General features: G+C 39.0%; 1 protein-coding gene across 5 annotated transcripts in view; it reads right to left on the minus strand.

Annotated features, from left to right (window-relative positions):
• rerea (arginine-glutamic acid dipeptide (RE) repeats a) overlaps positions 1–17281 on the minus strand; it is a 558826-nt gene that overhangs the window by 526785 nt on the left and 14760 nt on the right. The window lies entirely within an intron of this gene.

Raw genomic sequence — 17281 nt, forward strand, 5'->3', positions numbered from 1 at the left:
AGATGGAGAGGGGGGAAAAGAGAGATGGAGGGGGGAGAAGAGAGATGGGGTGGGGAAGAGAGAGAGAGAGAGAGAGAGAGAGAGAATTTATCGGTGCATGGAATGCCAGATTATTGCTTTTAAATAAATGCTCTGCCCTGCAACTTTCTGGATATATCGTTAATTCTTTTTCCTATATACTATTCAGCCAAAGGTTTTTAATTTTTTGCATTGTACAATAGTTTTAATGTATACAATTTAATTTATTCAATTATTTATGTAGAAATTTAAATTAATCAAGTGTTAATTTCCATCAGAGCTGAAAATGTGTTGCTAGAAAAGTGCAGCAGGTCAGGCAACATCCAAGGAGCAGGAGAATCGACGTTTCGGGCATGAGCCCTTCTTCAGGGTTTAGTTTCCATTACCTCACTGATAATACGTGTCAAGTTGATTTTTTACAAGATAGTTCCCAGAAGATTATCATTTGAAAAAGTATTATTCCAGATTCTCACGGCAACTAAGTATGCATTTTTATTCACTTACCTTAGTTTCCTCTTCTCAAAGCCTTTCACTATTTCCCAGAAAAATACTTTTTTTTAAATCTACATGCAGTGTTTAGAAAAGGAATTCTCTTTAAACTATCAGTACAGATGAAGCAAACAAAAAAAAAAGTTAAAAGGACAAGATAATACTGGACTGGAGTCTGAGGTCAAGGTTGAGGGCCTCCCCTCCAAGAATGAGAGATACAAGTTTAGTTTAGATTACTTACAGTGTGGAAACAGGCCCTTCGGCTCAATAAGTCCACACCGACATGCCGAAGCGCAACCCACCCATACCCCTACACTTATCCCTTACATAACACTACGGGCAATTTAGCACAGCCAATTCACCTGACCTGCACATCTTTGGACTGTGGGAGGAAACCCACGCTCCAGGGAAAACAGTCCTAGCCTGTTCAACCTCTCCCTATAGCTCAAATCCTCCAACCCTGGCAACATCCTTGTAAATCTTTTCTGAACCCTTTCAAGTTTCACAACATCTTTCCAATAGGAAGGAGACCAGGATTGCATGCAATATTCCAACAGTGGCCTAACCAACATCCTGTACAGCCGCAACATGACCTCCCAACTCCTGTATTCAGTACTCTGACCAATAAAGGAAAACATACCAAACACCTCCTTCGCTATCCTATCTACCTGCGATTCCACTTTCAAGGAGCTATGAACCTGCACTCCAAGGTCTTTTTGTTCAGCAACACTCACTAGGATCTTACCATTAAGTGTGTAAGTCCCGCTAAGATTTGCTTTTCCAAAATGCCGCACCTCACATTTACCTAAATTGCTGCTGTTGAAATTTGCATGTGTTTGGAGCCTTTAATTGTCCATGGCACTCCACAGAACAATTGTAAAACAATGACGACACCAAGACAAGTTTGATGATATTAAGTCATAGCGAATTTTGAGATATTAAGTCAGTTGAAAGAGATGGATTTTTAAGGAGTCTCAAAGAACGAAATTGAGGTTGTAAAATGTAAGGAGGATCAGGGCATAAGTAACTAAAGGCGTGGCCACCAATGATATAGCAATTCAAATTAAGAATGGAAAAGTGGCCATAATTAAAAGGAATGCAGATATCCCAGTGGGTTGAAGGGCTGGAGGAGATTCCAAAAGGAAGGGAGGAGTGAAGCCACAGAGAAATTTGAAACCAGCATGAGAATTATAAAATCAAGAATACTTTCAAAAGAATAGTTCAATTCCCTTCAAAAAGAACTTTATTTTTCACATGATCACTATCTGAAATGAAAACATCCCTCAAAAAAAAAAGGAGAAATTTCCAATCTTCACCACAAAAATGCAACTTCCTCAAGTTACTAATGCAAAGTACAGTATTTTGGGACATCCTGAAAAATGGCTTTATAAATGCTTTCTGACTGGAGATTAGCAATGTTGAATTTCTCAACTAAGACAAATGCATAGCTTGGCTGATTATGGACATACTTTGTGATCATTCCAGTTCTGGACGGCAATACCACTAAAGGCAATGATGGCAATCTCTTATCACATACACATTTTAATTGTTAAGAGTAAAGATTAAAAAGATCTGACCAAGACATATCATGTTAGATGTTCAATAAACTGTCTTTTCAGTGGCAAAATGGGAATTTGTGATTGTAAGGCTCAAAAGCAGTATGATGCCAAAAGCATACATTCTCCCACTGTAACTATGTTACTCAAGTATACAGCATTCTCAACATGAGACAGAAATAAGATTGGAACTTCAACTTTACAAAACACTGACAACCTGCAGGATTGATGGAAGTTCTTCATTCTATTCTATAGAACTGCAGCAACAACTGCAGTTTAATCGACGTTTCGGGCAAAAGGTATTCCTGATGAAGGGTTTTTCCCAAAACGTCAATTTTACTGCTCCTTGGATGCTGCCTGAATTGCTGTGTTTTTCCAGCACCACTAATCCCTAATTCAGAATGTGCTCCAGACAGCACAACATGGGACTCTCTTGGTTAAGTGCTGGATCAAAATCATGTGCTTCATTGAAGGATTCCCCACTTTATTAACACCATCTTTTAGAGTTGGCAGCTTCCAAGAAACCACAAAAGGAAATCAGAGAGGGCAATTCCAAGAAGGTCAGTCTATGTCAGGGCAGCACGGTGGCTCAGTGGTAAGCACTGCTGCCTCACAGTACCAGGGTTCCAGGTTCGATTCCAGCCTTGGGCGACTGTCTGTGTGGAGTTTGCACATTCCCCCAGTGTCTGCTTGGGTTTCCTCCGGGTGCTCTGGTTTCCTCCCACAGTCCAAAGATGTGCAGGTCAGGAGAACTGGCCGTGCTAAATTGCCGATAGTGTTAGGTGCGTTAGTCAGAGGGAAATGGGTCTGGGTGGGTTACTCTTCGGAGGGTCAGTGTGAACTGGTTGGGCCGAAGGGCCTGTTTCCATACTGTAGGGAATCTAATCTAATATCAATAAATTTACAGTAAACTCAATACAAATCATAAATGTTTAGATATGGAATGGAACAAAGATCCTTGAAGATTCTGTGGGTGCAGAACAATAGGCACCCAGTCACATGGCTAAGGAGCACTTCAGGTTCAATACAAACAGCTGATCATGTTCTCAAGATAATGCATTGAAATGATCCAAATGAGTTGCAGCAATTTCACCTGGAGGCAATCAAGGCTCCCACTCCCAACAGCTATCCAATTACCTTCTGGGAAATGTAAGCAATGGAAATGAACATAGGTATGAACAGTTACAGTGATTTGTGACAGTCCTCATAACAGACCAGTGACACTGACTATACAGGTCAGTCAAATGAACCATCAGTTTCATTAAACTGAAGTCTAGCATTAATGCTTCAGGATAGGGAGAATAAAATGAACAAAATATTTTTAAAATTCTCCATCTCAAATCTTCACTTTTTAATTTCTGTTCAGTGTAAGCCATCAACTTTACAGCTCGCTTTGAACTTCTGATTGTTGCTGATAAATTCATTGTTCCCTATATCTTCAAGCGATTTCATTTCCAATCTCAGTTGGGTTCAACTACCATCTGCAGATCAATAATAAAAAAGAAAAATTCTAATTCTAAATAAAATTTTGGTAGGGTTTCAACAATACTTGATCCTCCAACATTCTCTGCTTATCATGGACAAAACAAGGATTAACACCCACAAATTCCCACATAATTCAAATTGAGATAGTGGCAACTCACAAAAGGGCATTTGGTCAGCAGATTCCACAAAAGAGGAATTTGTTTTCAATGATTAATGATCCATTGATGCGACTCTTACATATTTGCTATAAGTTATATCAAGATAGTCACAATGAAGACCCAGAAACAAAGGTGCCTAACCACCTTCTCAGCAGTGCCTGATGTGAGGCTGACAAGAGTGTTAGTCATTACTTACTGAAAAGCACAGATACTGTATTAGAAGGTAAAAACTACAGGAAATATTTAAATATATACTATTATCACCATGCACAGAAAAATATAATGTGGAGAATATACATTAACACATACAACAAAATCACAAATTGGAATTTCAGTCATGCATTTCCCAAAACTATTTTGCCACGATCCTTACTTTAGTGACTATAAAAAACTAATTCACAAAAGTATTCCGTAGCTGTGTACGTTCCTCAAATCTTAGATTCTACTTTGAGTTCAGTGACCTGTATTAAACTCAGTATAGGTAGACAAAATCCACATGAAATTCAAAGGCTTTGCCTATCAGATTTGAGTATGATGGAACACATTTCTACTCAGAGGCAATTAAAAGTTCATAGCTATATTTACAAATAGAGCGTGTATGAAAACAAATGCACAGAAGTGCAACAAATTATTTAAATAGACTACAATTTATTTCTACTCTATGAATCCAACCAAGATAGCAATCCTGATTGCTGTTTACTGGTTTGTAATCAATCTACAAATAAATGTTATTGTTCTTGTGTCATTATTATTAAAAACGCGCAATTCAATCATAGAGAAAATAGCATTAATAAAAGTACAGTAAAGTTTGTAACTATTATTCATACATAATTCTAACTTAAACATACAGTACAAGAACTTGTCTATAAACAATAAATCACTCCATTCATATTCCAGCTGGGGAATTTACCAACTCATCATGGATGTAAACCAGCAGTTACACTTCTTACTCAGCTTTCTACTCTGCTAAATTTGCATCCTTTCACAGTTAGAGAAAGCCTGCTGAAACTCATTGCCTTGTTCACACATGAACAGTCATTTGGCTAAGTGCCACCAATTCTAATGAAACCATGGCATGAGTCACCAGCTGTTGGAAAGAAGGAAAAATATAAACTTAAAATTAAATCAAAAAAATCCAAACCTTAAATTTTGATGCAAATTATATTATGCCACTTATCTATGAAGGGTGGTATTGACAGTGCTTCTCCTTGAGAAATGCTCTCAAGTAATACCACCATCATGCTCTCACATTCTCCACACACCCAGCCCCCACACAAAAGCAAAAGTTTGAAGGGTAAGCTCTGAGCCAACCCAAACATCATACACTTGTGCAAAATTAGAAAGAAATTAAATAAAACAATTAGTGGACCTTTGTGCTTCCATTCTGAGCAAAGTCAACAGACCACTCAATCTGATTCTCACTAAAAGAAAAATACTGGCACCGGCATTGCATTACTCTCATCATTCCTTAAATAGGCTAACAAAAGAATCTGAAACATCAATGGTCTATCAAATGTGTTGGCAAGACTTACAAAGTGTCTCCTCCATTTCATTTGCAATGCTGATTTGAAATGACAAATTCAGTTATCAATATGATTCCAGAGTTCTTTTTTCCCACTTTTACACACAGCTTAGAAAAATATTCTTCATTATCCCTATGAAATATTTGACATTGTGCTCTTTTCTCCCTTTGGAAACATAGAAAAAGTTTACCAAGCACTTATAAATGAACAGAAATTGTCTTTAAAAACATTTTTAAAGTAAAGTTTATTTCTACTATATTTCACTTATTCACCTTGAAATAATCCTTCCCTAATAGCATACTGAAAAACACACACTGAATTATATAGGACTACACCATGTTAAGTAAAGATTAAACTTCAGTCCTGGGTGTCAATTCAGTTAGCCAATTTCTGGCAAGGTAGTAATGAGGATCTCTTAGCATTTCCACAAAATAAAACAGTTTCCAGTCCTGATTGCAATGAGTTGATGAAAGATTTAGAATTGATTGATAAACCAACTATGACTCACATATCACTGGCAATTTCTTGATATGCTAACCAGTGTGGATATTGCAAGTGTCATTATTCACTGGGGTAAAGCTCTGGAAATCAAGCCACGGTCTTCCCAGAGCCATCACAAAAGTTAAAAATTAAAGTTTTAAAGAGAAGTACACAAAATTCTCAACTCAGAATGACAGCAAGGACAGACCAGATTTCCATACAACAAAAATTACTATTTATTGCAAGTAAATAGATTTTAGCTACAGGTGAACAGTTACAAACCATCAGCATATAACTCCACTAATTAAAACTTTACTCCCTTTATAAACACCTATCCCAACAGACACAGAGAAAAAAAACATGGATTTTGGACAGAGGGAAAGGCTGGGTAAATAATTTAGCAGCTGCTGTTCACAATAGATGATTTTTATGACTCTTAGACTGATCAGAATGCTGCTTCTTATTCTTTTTTCCAATGCTTTCACTGGATTGCAAGAAGCAGACGGTTGCTGATTCACATATAAAAAGTCTCTGACTTAACAATTAAAAGGTACAGCTTACAGCAACCAAGGGAAGAAATCCAGTTTAAGTGGCTTACTGCAGAAAACAATGAACGGGTTCCTAAGCTGGTCGTGGCCCAAAGGTTTCTCTGTACCTTATTCACAAACAAAACTGTTCAGCCACCTGAAAACCAATTACATAATTACTGGTAGGCAGAAGACCTTTGTCATTGGTAGCTCTATTTGCACACAAACCTTTCGTTCCAGTTTGTCTGCAACCACTGCTGTAACACATAGCTGTACAAACAATGTTCACAACAAATATTAAGTTTTTTTTTCAAACTGTGCAGCAATCTTTGCAGTGCATGGTTTTAAAATAGTTCTTATTTCAGCTCACAATTTTTAAAACCACAAAAATAAACAAACAGTCTTTAGACAATATCCAACAATGTCAAAAGAAAATATTGGCAATTTTGCAGCACATTTGAAGAGAGTCAGACTTTATTCTTGCAGCTTTGCCAATACCCAACTTCTTGCCTAGGTTTCAGTTTTATCCACTATCAATCATTTTGTATCGTTGATTTTTTTTTCAATTTTGTGTCAGGTATACTACAATAAATCTTTAAATTCACCTCAATCATTAGCTCCAAAACGTTGGCACCATACATTTGCACATAGAGCTGACTGATGTCCATCCACCCCCAAAAAGATGATGGGAATCAGCTTCAGAAAAGGTAAGATTATCTGTTGCGCAACCAATTCTGGAAAGGCAAAGTCAGCCAGAAGTATCGCATACATTTGACCCTTGCCAGTAGTGCAGGATAATGTCGGCTGATATCTTTAATGTGGAGATGCCGGTGTTGGACTTGGGTGGACAAAGTTAAAAATCACACAACACTAGGCAGCTTGTTAAACTATAAGTTACCACCATGTTAACTTCCTCCACACAGCTGGAAACGCTACTTCCAGTGATTGTCAGCTAGCATGTCCCCACTTGTAGTGATGAGTTCTCGTGTTGAGAACTTTGATGGCTCTTTTGACTGCATTCTTGATTTGGAGTTTTGGGCACATTGCTAGTCTCTTAAAAAAGGCTACCTCCCCATACCATATACTATTTGAATTTTCCTTCCTCAGCACTATTTGAATTTAGCCATCTTCCATCCTGTATACATGCCCACGCCAATAGTCTTCTTTACCTGATAAGCACCAGAATTCCTGAAAGTACTCTTTTGTTGGATATTTTATCTTTCATGAGCAGTTTCAGATGGAGTTTAATTTCGATAAATGTGAGGTGCTGCATTTTGGAAAAGCAAATCAGAGCAGGACTTATTTAATAGTATGTTCCTCGGGAGTGTTGCTAAACAAAGAGACCTTGAAGTGCAGGTTCATAGCTCCTCGAAAGTAATCGCAGGTAGATAGGATAGTGAAGGAGGCATTTGGTATGCTGTTCTTTACTGGACAAAGTATTGAGTAGAGGAGTTGGGAGGTCATGCTGCGGCTGTACAGGACATCGGTTTGGTCACTTTTGGAATATTGCATGCAATTCCGGTCTCCTTCCTTTTGAAAGGATGCTATGAAACTTGAAAGAGTTCAGAAAAGATTTACAAATATGTTGCCAAGGTTGGAGGATTTGAGCTATAGGGAGAGGCTGAATAGGCTGGGGCTGTTTTCCTTGGAGCATCAGAGGCTGAGGGGCAACCTTATAGAGGTTCATAAAATCATGAAGGGCATGGATAGGATAAATAGACAAAGTCTTTTCCCTGGGGTGGGAGAGGCCAGAACTAGAGGGCATAGGTTTAGGATGAGAGGGGAAAGATACAGAACAGACCTAAAGGGCAGCTTTTTCACACAGAGGGTTGTGCATGTATGGAATGAGCTGCCAGAGGAAATGGTAGAGGCTGGTACAATTGCAGCATTTAAAAGGCATCTGGATGGGTATCTGAATAGAAGGGATTTAGAGGACATGGGCCAAGTGCTAACAAATGGGACTAGGTTAGGTTAGGATATCTGATCAGCATGGATGAGTTGGACCGAAGGGTCTTTTATCGTGCTGTACATCTCTGTAATTCTATGTAATGCCAACACTGCAACGACATTGGAGATGGAAATTATTAAGCCTTTTTCCTTGACAGTTACAAGTTACGTAGACTTTACTACCAAATAGCAAAATGCTGAGAATACAGGTAAGCATTTTGGTCTCATCCAATAAGCGAACCATTTTAAACCTGCGTTGTACAAATTGACTACAACAGGATTACTCTATGTAACAATAGTGAATAACTATCTAAATTATTTTGTCGACTGTAAAACACTTAGAGTCATGCTGAGTGCATGAAAGGGGATAAAAAAGTTCCAACTCAAAATTGGACTTAAATACTGCAAAAAATATCACAACTAAAATTTGAGAACCAATTTCCTATTGAGGATTTCAGTCAAGTACAATAATAGCCTTCATGTATTGCTCACCAGAACTATAAAAATGACCAACAATATAATATTAGAGAACCTTGCCCTGCAAAACAAGTTTATATCTGCAAAAACTACTTGAAGATATGCTGTCACATATAGGTCCGTTACTAATGGCGTTAGTAGTACTAACATGGAATGATTATCTAACAGGAGCAAATCAGGAAATTATTATGTAAAAGTAATACATTTAATAGGGGCTTCTCTAGCCTGGGGCAGAGACAGACATTTCTGCAGCCATCAGCAAAACATCAGGATACATGTTGCCTCCCTGGTAATCGGGGTAAAAACAATGACTGCAGATGCTGGAAACCAGATTCTGGATCAGTGGTGCTGGAAGAGCACAGCAATTCAGGCAGCATCCGAGGACAGGCAAAATCGACGTTTCGGGCAAAAGCCCTTCATCAGGAATAAAGGCAGAGAGCCTGAAGCGTGGAGAGATAAGCTAGAGGAGGGTGGGGGTGGGGAGAGAGTGGCATAGAGTACAATAGGTCAGTGGGGGAGGAGATGAAGGTGATAGGTCAGGGAGGAGAGGGTGGATGCCACTCTCTCCCCACCCCCACCCTCCTCTAGCTTATCTCTCCACGCTTCAGGCTCTCTGCCTTTATTCCTGATGAAGGGCTTTCGCCCGAAACGTCGATTTTGCCTGTCCCCGGATGCTGCCTGAATTGCTGTGCTCTTCCAGGACTGATCCAGTCCCTGGTAATCGGGTCAAGGATGACTGAAAAGGGAATGTGGCCAGAAGGTTGTTGCGTATATTGGTGGTAAAGACATAAGTAGGGAAAGGGATGAGGCTCTGCACAGAAAATTAGGCAGGAGGTTAAAAAGTAGGTCCTCAAGGGTAATAATAATGGACTACTACTGATGCTACGGGCTGTTCAGTGTAGGAATAGAAGGATACAGCAGATTCTGGAGGCAAGGATTCACAGCTTTGGACTATTGGGATCTCTTCAGGGTAGAAATAACCTGTTTAAGAAAGACAGGTTTCACCTGAATTGGAAAGGACCTATATTGTTGCAGAAAAATTTGCTAGTGTTCTTTGGGAAGCTTTAAAACTAGTAGGAAGAGAGGAGAGAGAGAAACCAAAGCAATAGTGAGAAAAGAGAAAAGCCTGAGGCTGGTAGATCAAGGAAGCAAGTTTAATAGTCAAGGCAAACGAGAGTTTGGCAGAGAACAAGGTAAGACTGACAAATTAAACAGCATTTATTTCAATGCAAGTGGCCCAACAGGTAAGACAGATAAACTTAGGCCATGTTTGGGAACATGGGATTGGGATATCATAGCTATTACAGAAACATGGCTTTGGGATGGACACGACTGGTAGCTCAATGCTCTGGGGTATAGATGCTATAGGAAGGACAGAAAGGGAGGAAAATCACTAGTCTCGGAGTCAGAGTCAGGGTTCAATGACAGAGTTTATTGCACAAGGAATTATCGGAGCTCCAATAGCACAGGGGTCAGCTGCAATTCTTTTCTCGATCCGGAGCCCATGCCAAGATACTTTTATGTGATATAATAGGTCAGTGAGGAGGTTATTGTCTTTGTAACATGATATTGTCTTATGGTTATCATTGCAGAATCGTTGATAGTTTCGATACAGTCATTGTCAGTTCCAGTACAACCTTTGTTAATTTCAGCGCGGTTGTTGTCAGTTTCAGCACAGACAGACATTGTCAGTTTCAATGTCTGCATGGAAGTTCATTGCTGTAGTAATGGGCGCTAATCGTTCTTCCTGAGAAGGATGATTACTGCAGCCCTGGCTATTATCACTCTGGATTGAGTCAGTTTCAAGCTGTTAGCATTTCTATAATTCTGGTTGGCTGGACTCAAACACTTCGGAGGGCAACGTACGTTTACTCATGTGTATTCTCTCTCTGGATCAGTGGTGCTGGAAGAGCACAGCAATTCAGGCAGCATCCAAGGACAGGCAAAATCGACGTTTCGGGCAAAAGCCCTTATTCTCTCCCCTACTCGCCTTCAACTAATCAATTAGATTGAGAGGACATTGTCCTGGCATTCTGGTGGCCCCAGGCAGTGTCTGTATTTGCTTTCCTGGCTCGCTCCATATTGTGGTCCAGAGGCTCTCTTATGTGTCAAGTGGCCAACTGATGGCTCAGTGGCCATCTTGTGTGTCCATGTGTCTAATGTCACCCTACAGCGAGCCATCTCCCACTTCACAAGAGAGGAGGAGTGTTGTGTTTTTGGTTAGAGAGAACATTATAGCTATACTTTGGGTGGATACTCCTGGGAGATCATCTAGTGAAGTTTTGTCAGTGGAACCTAAAGAAAAGGATGATCACCTTGCTTGGATTGTATTATAAGCCCCCCAATAGTCAGCAGAAAATTGAGAAGTATGTATGTAAGGAGATCTTAAAATATGGTAGTAATGGTAAGGGAATTTTAACTTTCCAAATTTAGACTGGGACTGTCAGTGTTAAAGGCTTGGTTGGGGAGGAATTTGTTAAGTGTGTACAAGAAAACTTTCTTATTCAACATGTGAATGCACTTACTAGAGAAGGAGCTATTTCTGTTGGGAAATAGGCAGGGCAAATAACATAGGTACGTGTAGGAGAGCACTTTGGAGCCAGTGACCATAATTTTATTAGTTTTAAAAGAGTGATGGAAAACAAGAGACCAGATCAAAATGTTGAAGTTTAAATTGGAGGAAGGCCAATTTTGACAGTATTAGACAGGAAATTTCAAACATTGACAGGGAAGGCTATTTGCAGGTCAAGGGACAGTTGGGAAATGGGAGGCCTTTAAGAATGAGGCAACAAGAGTTCAGAGACAGCATGTTCCTGTTAGTGGTAGGGGCAAAGTTGGCAGGTATAGCAAACACTAGATGATTCGAGAAATTGAAGCTCTGGTCAAGAAAAGGGAGGCAGCATATAACAGTTATAGGCAGCTGGGATTGAGTGAATCAGTGGAAGAGTAGAAGAACTGTAGGAGTACACTTAAGGAGGAAATCAGGAGGGCAAAACAGGGACAATATAGATTTGGCAAAGGAGAATCCAAAGGAATTCTATAAATACATTAAGGGCAAAACAGTGACGAGGGGGAGAATTGGGCCGTTTAAAGATCAGCATATCCGTCTACGCGTAGAACCGCAGGAAATAGGTAAGATACCAAACAAATATCTGGCATCAGTGTTTACTGTAGAGAAGGACTTGGAAGCTAGGGAACTTGGGGAAATAAATACTGATGTCTTGAAAAGAGTTAATATTACCGAAGAGGAAGTGTTGGAGGCATAATGGTGCATAAAAGTAGGCAAATCCCCAGGACCTGATCAGATGCTTCCCAGAATTTTGTGGAAAACTAGGGAAGAGATTGCTGGGATCTCATGCTGAAATATTTATCACCATCTACAGCCACGGGTGGGATACCAGAAGATAGGAGGGTGGTTAATATGATGTCATTATTTTAAAAAGGCTGTAAGGAAGAGCCTGTGAACTATAAACCAGTAAGACTTACATCAGTGGTGAGTAATTTGTTGGACAGGATTCTGAGGGACAGAATTTACATGCATTTGGAAAGGCAAGGACTGATTAGGGATAGTCAACATGGCTTTGTGCGTGGGAAATCGTGTGTCACTAACTTGATTGAGTTTATTGAAGAGGTGACAAGATTGAAGGAGGCAGAGAGGTAGACATTGTTAAATGCTTTGCAGAAGTCCATGTAGACAAAGTTCTGGTACTGGTTAGCAAATTTAGATCACATGGAATCCAGTGGAAGGTTGCCAATTCGAAACAGGCTTGAAGGTAGGAAACAGAGGATGGTAGAAGAGGGTTTTTTCTTCAGACTTGAGGCCTGTGACCATGGTGTGCCACAAGAACAGTGCTGAGGGTATAGATTTAAGATGAAAGGGGAAAGATTTAAAAGAGACCCGAGGGTGGTGCACACATGGAACAAGTGGCCAGAGGAAGTGGAGCAGGCAGGTACGAATAGAAAGGGCCAAATACTGGCAAATGGCAGTAGGTCAGATTGGGGTGTCTGGTTGGCATGGATGAGTTGGACTGAAGGGTCTGTTTCCATGTTGTATGACACTATATTAAAAGCAGCACTAATAATATATGCATTACAACTGATTCTTATGTGTACAAAACACACATCAGTTAATACATTGAAATGATGGAATGTTGAATAACACTAAATAAAGACGGCCAACTGTAAGTAATTTATATGCATTATTGGAATCTGCTACAGTATGTTACAACCTTGAACCACTAAGAATTCAGACTACTTATCCAATTTTACATTTCCCATCCAAACACCCACGTCTAAGCTTTCCTTTTGGGAGATTTAATCTTCAGATATCATTGCCAACTACAACTACACCAATGGAGTTCTGCCATGTACATTCTCATTTTCTGACAGCAAGTGTGGTGAGGTATTAAAAAAAGTGTGTTTTACCTTTCTTTATAAAGAAAGTATCATCAGCACAGCAAATACAAGAAATGCAAAAGTAGAGCTCACCCTGCATCCATACCATTGCACAATACAACACTAATGTTCAGCACAACTGCATTCCTCCCTCTGAAATGCATTTTTTAAACTTCTCCCTCCCCTATGACACACACAAAAATAAGAGAAAAGCCCTCTTACCAATGCTCAGTAACCAACTCATGTCAAGCTGTGTTAAATGAGCAGTCAGCTTTTGCAAGACAAGTTCCTTTTGATTGTACAGAGTATTAACAGAGTTGTGCACCATTCCATATTTTAAAAAAATAAACTTTCAAACTGATTTCCTACAAACTACAATTGAGCAGTTGAAACCTGCTTACATGTCTGATGAAGGGCTTTTGCCCGAAATGTTGATTCTCCTGCTCCTCGGACATTGCCTGACCTGCTGTGCTTTTCCAGCGCCACTCTATTCGACTCTAATCTTCAGTCCTCACTTTCTTCCAGTTGAAAACATTTGAAGAGAGACTTACAAATCAACTGTTCATATATATTATTCCTTTCATAATTAATGTATTGTTTCAACTACACAACTTTGAGAGCAGGCACATCACATGAATACGTAGAACACATGAAAGTCAATAGTAGCGCCAACTCCTCAATACACAAGCTGCACACTGCTAGCAAAACCAAGAATACATTTGCCAAATTTTATTGAGGCCAGTAGTTGGGATAATGCATTTTTAAAAATTTAACTAAGGATTTACGGTTGTCATTACTCACCAAGCTCAGTAGCTTTTAGCAATTGATTGAGTCAAGTTCAATAGCGTATCTTAATTTGAAATCATGGTTATAATGGAATTCTTAGCTTCTAGATATCATGATCTCAACAATGTTGGTGTCATGATGCCAGCACTTTGTGTATGTGCACTGGCAAATAGTCAAAGTCAACCTTGCGCATACACAGAGTCCCAGGATTAAAACTGGAAAAGATCTAAGAGAGAGCAACTACAGATTTTATTAATGTAAACAGCCAATAAGGTAATCAACTATAATATACCGACTACAGAACTGACTTTCTCCGACTGTATTTCATTGTAAGATTAACCAAAACTTTTCATACACTGGAAAAAGAGTACACAGAAGTGGTGTACTTTTCAAAATACTTGGCAAATAGATAGACAATTTAAAAATCAACCCCACTAATAATGAGACCAGAATATCAAGAGTGACAGTGGAAATAAATCACATTTTTTTTTAAAGCAAATTACTTTTCCTCACACTTAAGGATACTAAAAATTATTAACAGGTGAGTTGGAGTCAGAGCTTTCAGGAAAGGAAGAATAAAAAGGAGGGAAAGAAACAAAGACAAATATTTGAGTAAATTTTGATGCTGTTTTCACATTGATCAAATGGCTTAATCAATATTAACTACAGCATAAAAATACAACTCAGACCCCAAACTGTAACCACAACTATTTACAAGCCAATACAAAGTACTGTAAATTTTGTAGATTTCTTAGCAACATGCATTATAAATATGGCACATTCTCAGTATCACTGAAGCAGTTTTCACTTTTAAATAAATGTTTAAAATTTCAACATAAGTCCAAATCAGAGCCAACATTATTCAGTTCACACCACTTACAACAGAGTGCAATTCAAGTACAACTGAAAATCTTGATTTTCCCAGTTATTTTTTACATCTGCCTCAACTTAGACGTCCACAAGGAGATAATGATCTTATGTGTACTCTGTAAAGCTTTAAAATCTGAACTTATTCTCAATCTTTCTTACTCTCCCACTGAATTTCAGTGTTCATGTGTAACAATGAACCATTGCTCATTTTCCCTCCTAAAACACAATGGCCTACATTTTTCACTCAATTCTAATTTAATCTGCCTAAAATTAATAGCTCTCACAAAAAAGGTGGCTTCTCTCTGCTTCCAAACATTCATATGCATTATTTAGCCAGTTGACTATAGATGTTTTTGTAGGACCAGCTGTATTTCATTTTGTTAGGTGTAAGGAGGAAAGACAAAAATGATCAGAAAACAAATAAGATGATTTTTCTCTCATGTCATGAAAAGTACAGCAAGGGTGGTCATGCCAAAGCTGTGATTATAGTCAGTGAAACAGACTGTAAAGCTAAAGAGAACTATTTTCACAGCAACAAATATAAATTTTTTCAAAACTTAAACGAAACCATGAGAAGCACTGGAAATAAGCAAACCTTAATCCGATTCAGGAGGTGACTTCCACACTGAGAGCAAAGGAAAAGGGTGGGACTGTTCAGCACAGTAGATTAACATACTGTCCTTTCATCTAAGACCAGGGTTCAAATGCAGGCCAGACTGATGAGATGAAAGACTCCTCTCACGTTGCCAGCTGTAAGAGTTCTACGCAAAATGAGTTTGAGCGTCTTAATCAAATTAGCTACTTCAATTCCTCACAGTTTCACAAATCCCCAGAAGAAAACAGCCTATAAATTTGACAGTCTCACTCAGGCAGACCGCAAGAATGGCTGATATAGAAAATAAAACATTCAGTGATGGCATGCTTTAAGTTGGAATTGAAGCATATTAATGCATTGAAGTAGAGGGAGCTTTTATCCTGTATCCAGCCTATTCTATGATTGTGACATTAGTCATACAAAGCACATGTCATTTTTCATCATGACTAACACTGACAAAAATACCAGATGAAAAACCTAAATATAAACAAAAAAATCACAATATGCAATGGGGATTTCTAGGTAACCTTTTGTTCTTCACTTAGAGTCAGAGATGTACAGCATGGACACTGGCCCTTCAGTCCAATTCGTCCTTGCCGACCAGATAATCTAAATTAATGTAGTCCCAGTCTGAAAAGTAACCCACCACCACCCTCTGTCTTCTATCTTAGAGCCAGTTCTGCATCCAAGTGGCTAGTTCTCCCTCTATTCCATGAGATCTAACCTTGCTAACCAGTCTACCATGTGGAACCTAGTCAAACGCCTTACAGAAGTCCATATAGATCGTGTCCACTGCTCCGCCTTCACCAATCCTCTTTGTTGTTTCTTCAAAAAATTCAGTCAACTTAGTGAAACATGATTTCACACACACAAAGTCATAATCAGTCCCTGCCTTTCCAAATACATGTACATCCTATCCCTCAGGATTTCCCCAATAACTTGCCCACCACTGATGTCAGGCTCACCAGTCTATAGTTTCCTGGTTTTTCCTTACCACCTTTCTTAAATAGTGGCACCACGCCAGGCAACCTCCAGTCTCCAGGCTTCCGGCACTTCACTTGATATTCTGGAACTAAGGTATACATTCAGACTGTGCAGTAAAAATCTACATTATTGAAGTTCCATTTCTTGTCAAGCTTTGATATTCTTACTTATTTAATTAAAAAAAACAGCAAATACAAAAGTTGTACTCTGGGTTAAAATTACCCTTCATTCCATCATCTCAACAGAACTATAGTACAATTGGTTAAGATCTGGAATGCACTGACTTGAGTGTGATGGAGGCAATTGAAATACTCAAAAGAGAATTAAGATTTATCTCAAGAGGAAAAACAGTTGAGTTAGTGGTGAAAGCAGAGACCCTAAGCTCCAAAAAAAGTATTTGTATTTGCACATTAACTGCTTTGAGCTGCAGAGTTATAGGCCATGTGCAGGAAAATGGGATTAGAAAGGGCATCTAAGTGCCTTTGAGTCAGAATGAACAAGCTGGGCCAAATGCCGACCTTCTGTGCTATATCATTTTGATTGTTCAGGTATCACTTGTTATGGACTAGGCCAGACCACTCAAAATATTTAAGAGCACGCAGCCCTAGACCTAACTTTGCAATCTGTTTTGGTAAGTGCACAGTGAAAATTACCTGGAGTAAGATAGCTAAGTTGACTACTAGATTTTAAACAGACAAAAAATTTATTCACAAAATCACACAATGAAACACAAAGAACAGAATGAAAGAACCCCTACAGAACTCAACCTATCCAGCTACACTTAATTATGCGTTCCGAATACCCACCACAGTCACAATAAGCAAACTCCCTTTAAAAACCAGTATAAATGGAACAGGTGCACAGGTAGAAGTTGAAGGCAGAAAGAGAGAGTTTCCACACAGCTCCCTGTTGAACTTCCCATTTCAAGACCAAACTAAAACTGCTCAGCTCAGCTAGCTAAAGAGCTGATCACTCCCCTCTCTTTATACAG

Source organism: Chiloscyllium plagiosum, chromosome 34 (genome assembly GCF_004010195.1).
Source record: "Chiloscyllium plagiosum isolate BGI_BamShark_2017 chromosome 34, ASM401019v2, whole genome shotgun sequence".
NCBI lineage: Eukaryota > Metazoa > Chordata > Chondrichthyes > Orectolobiformes > Hemiscylliidae > Chiloscyllium > Chiloscyllium plagiosum.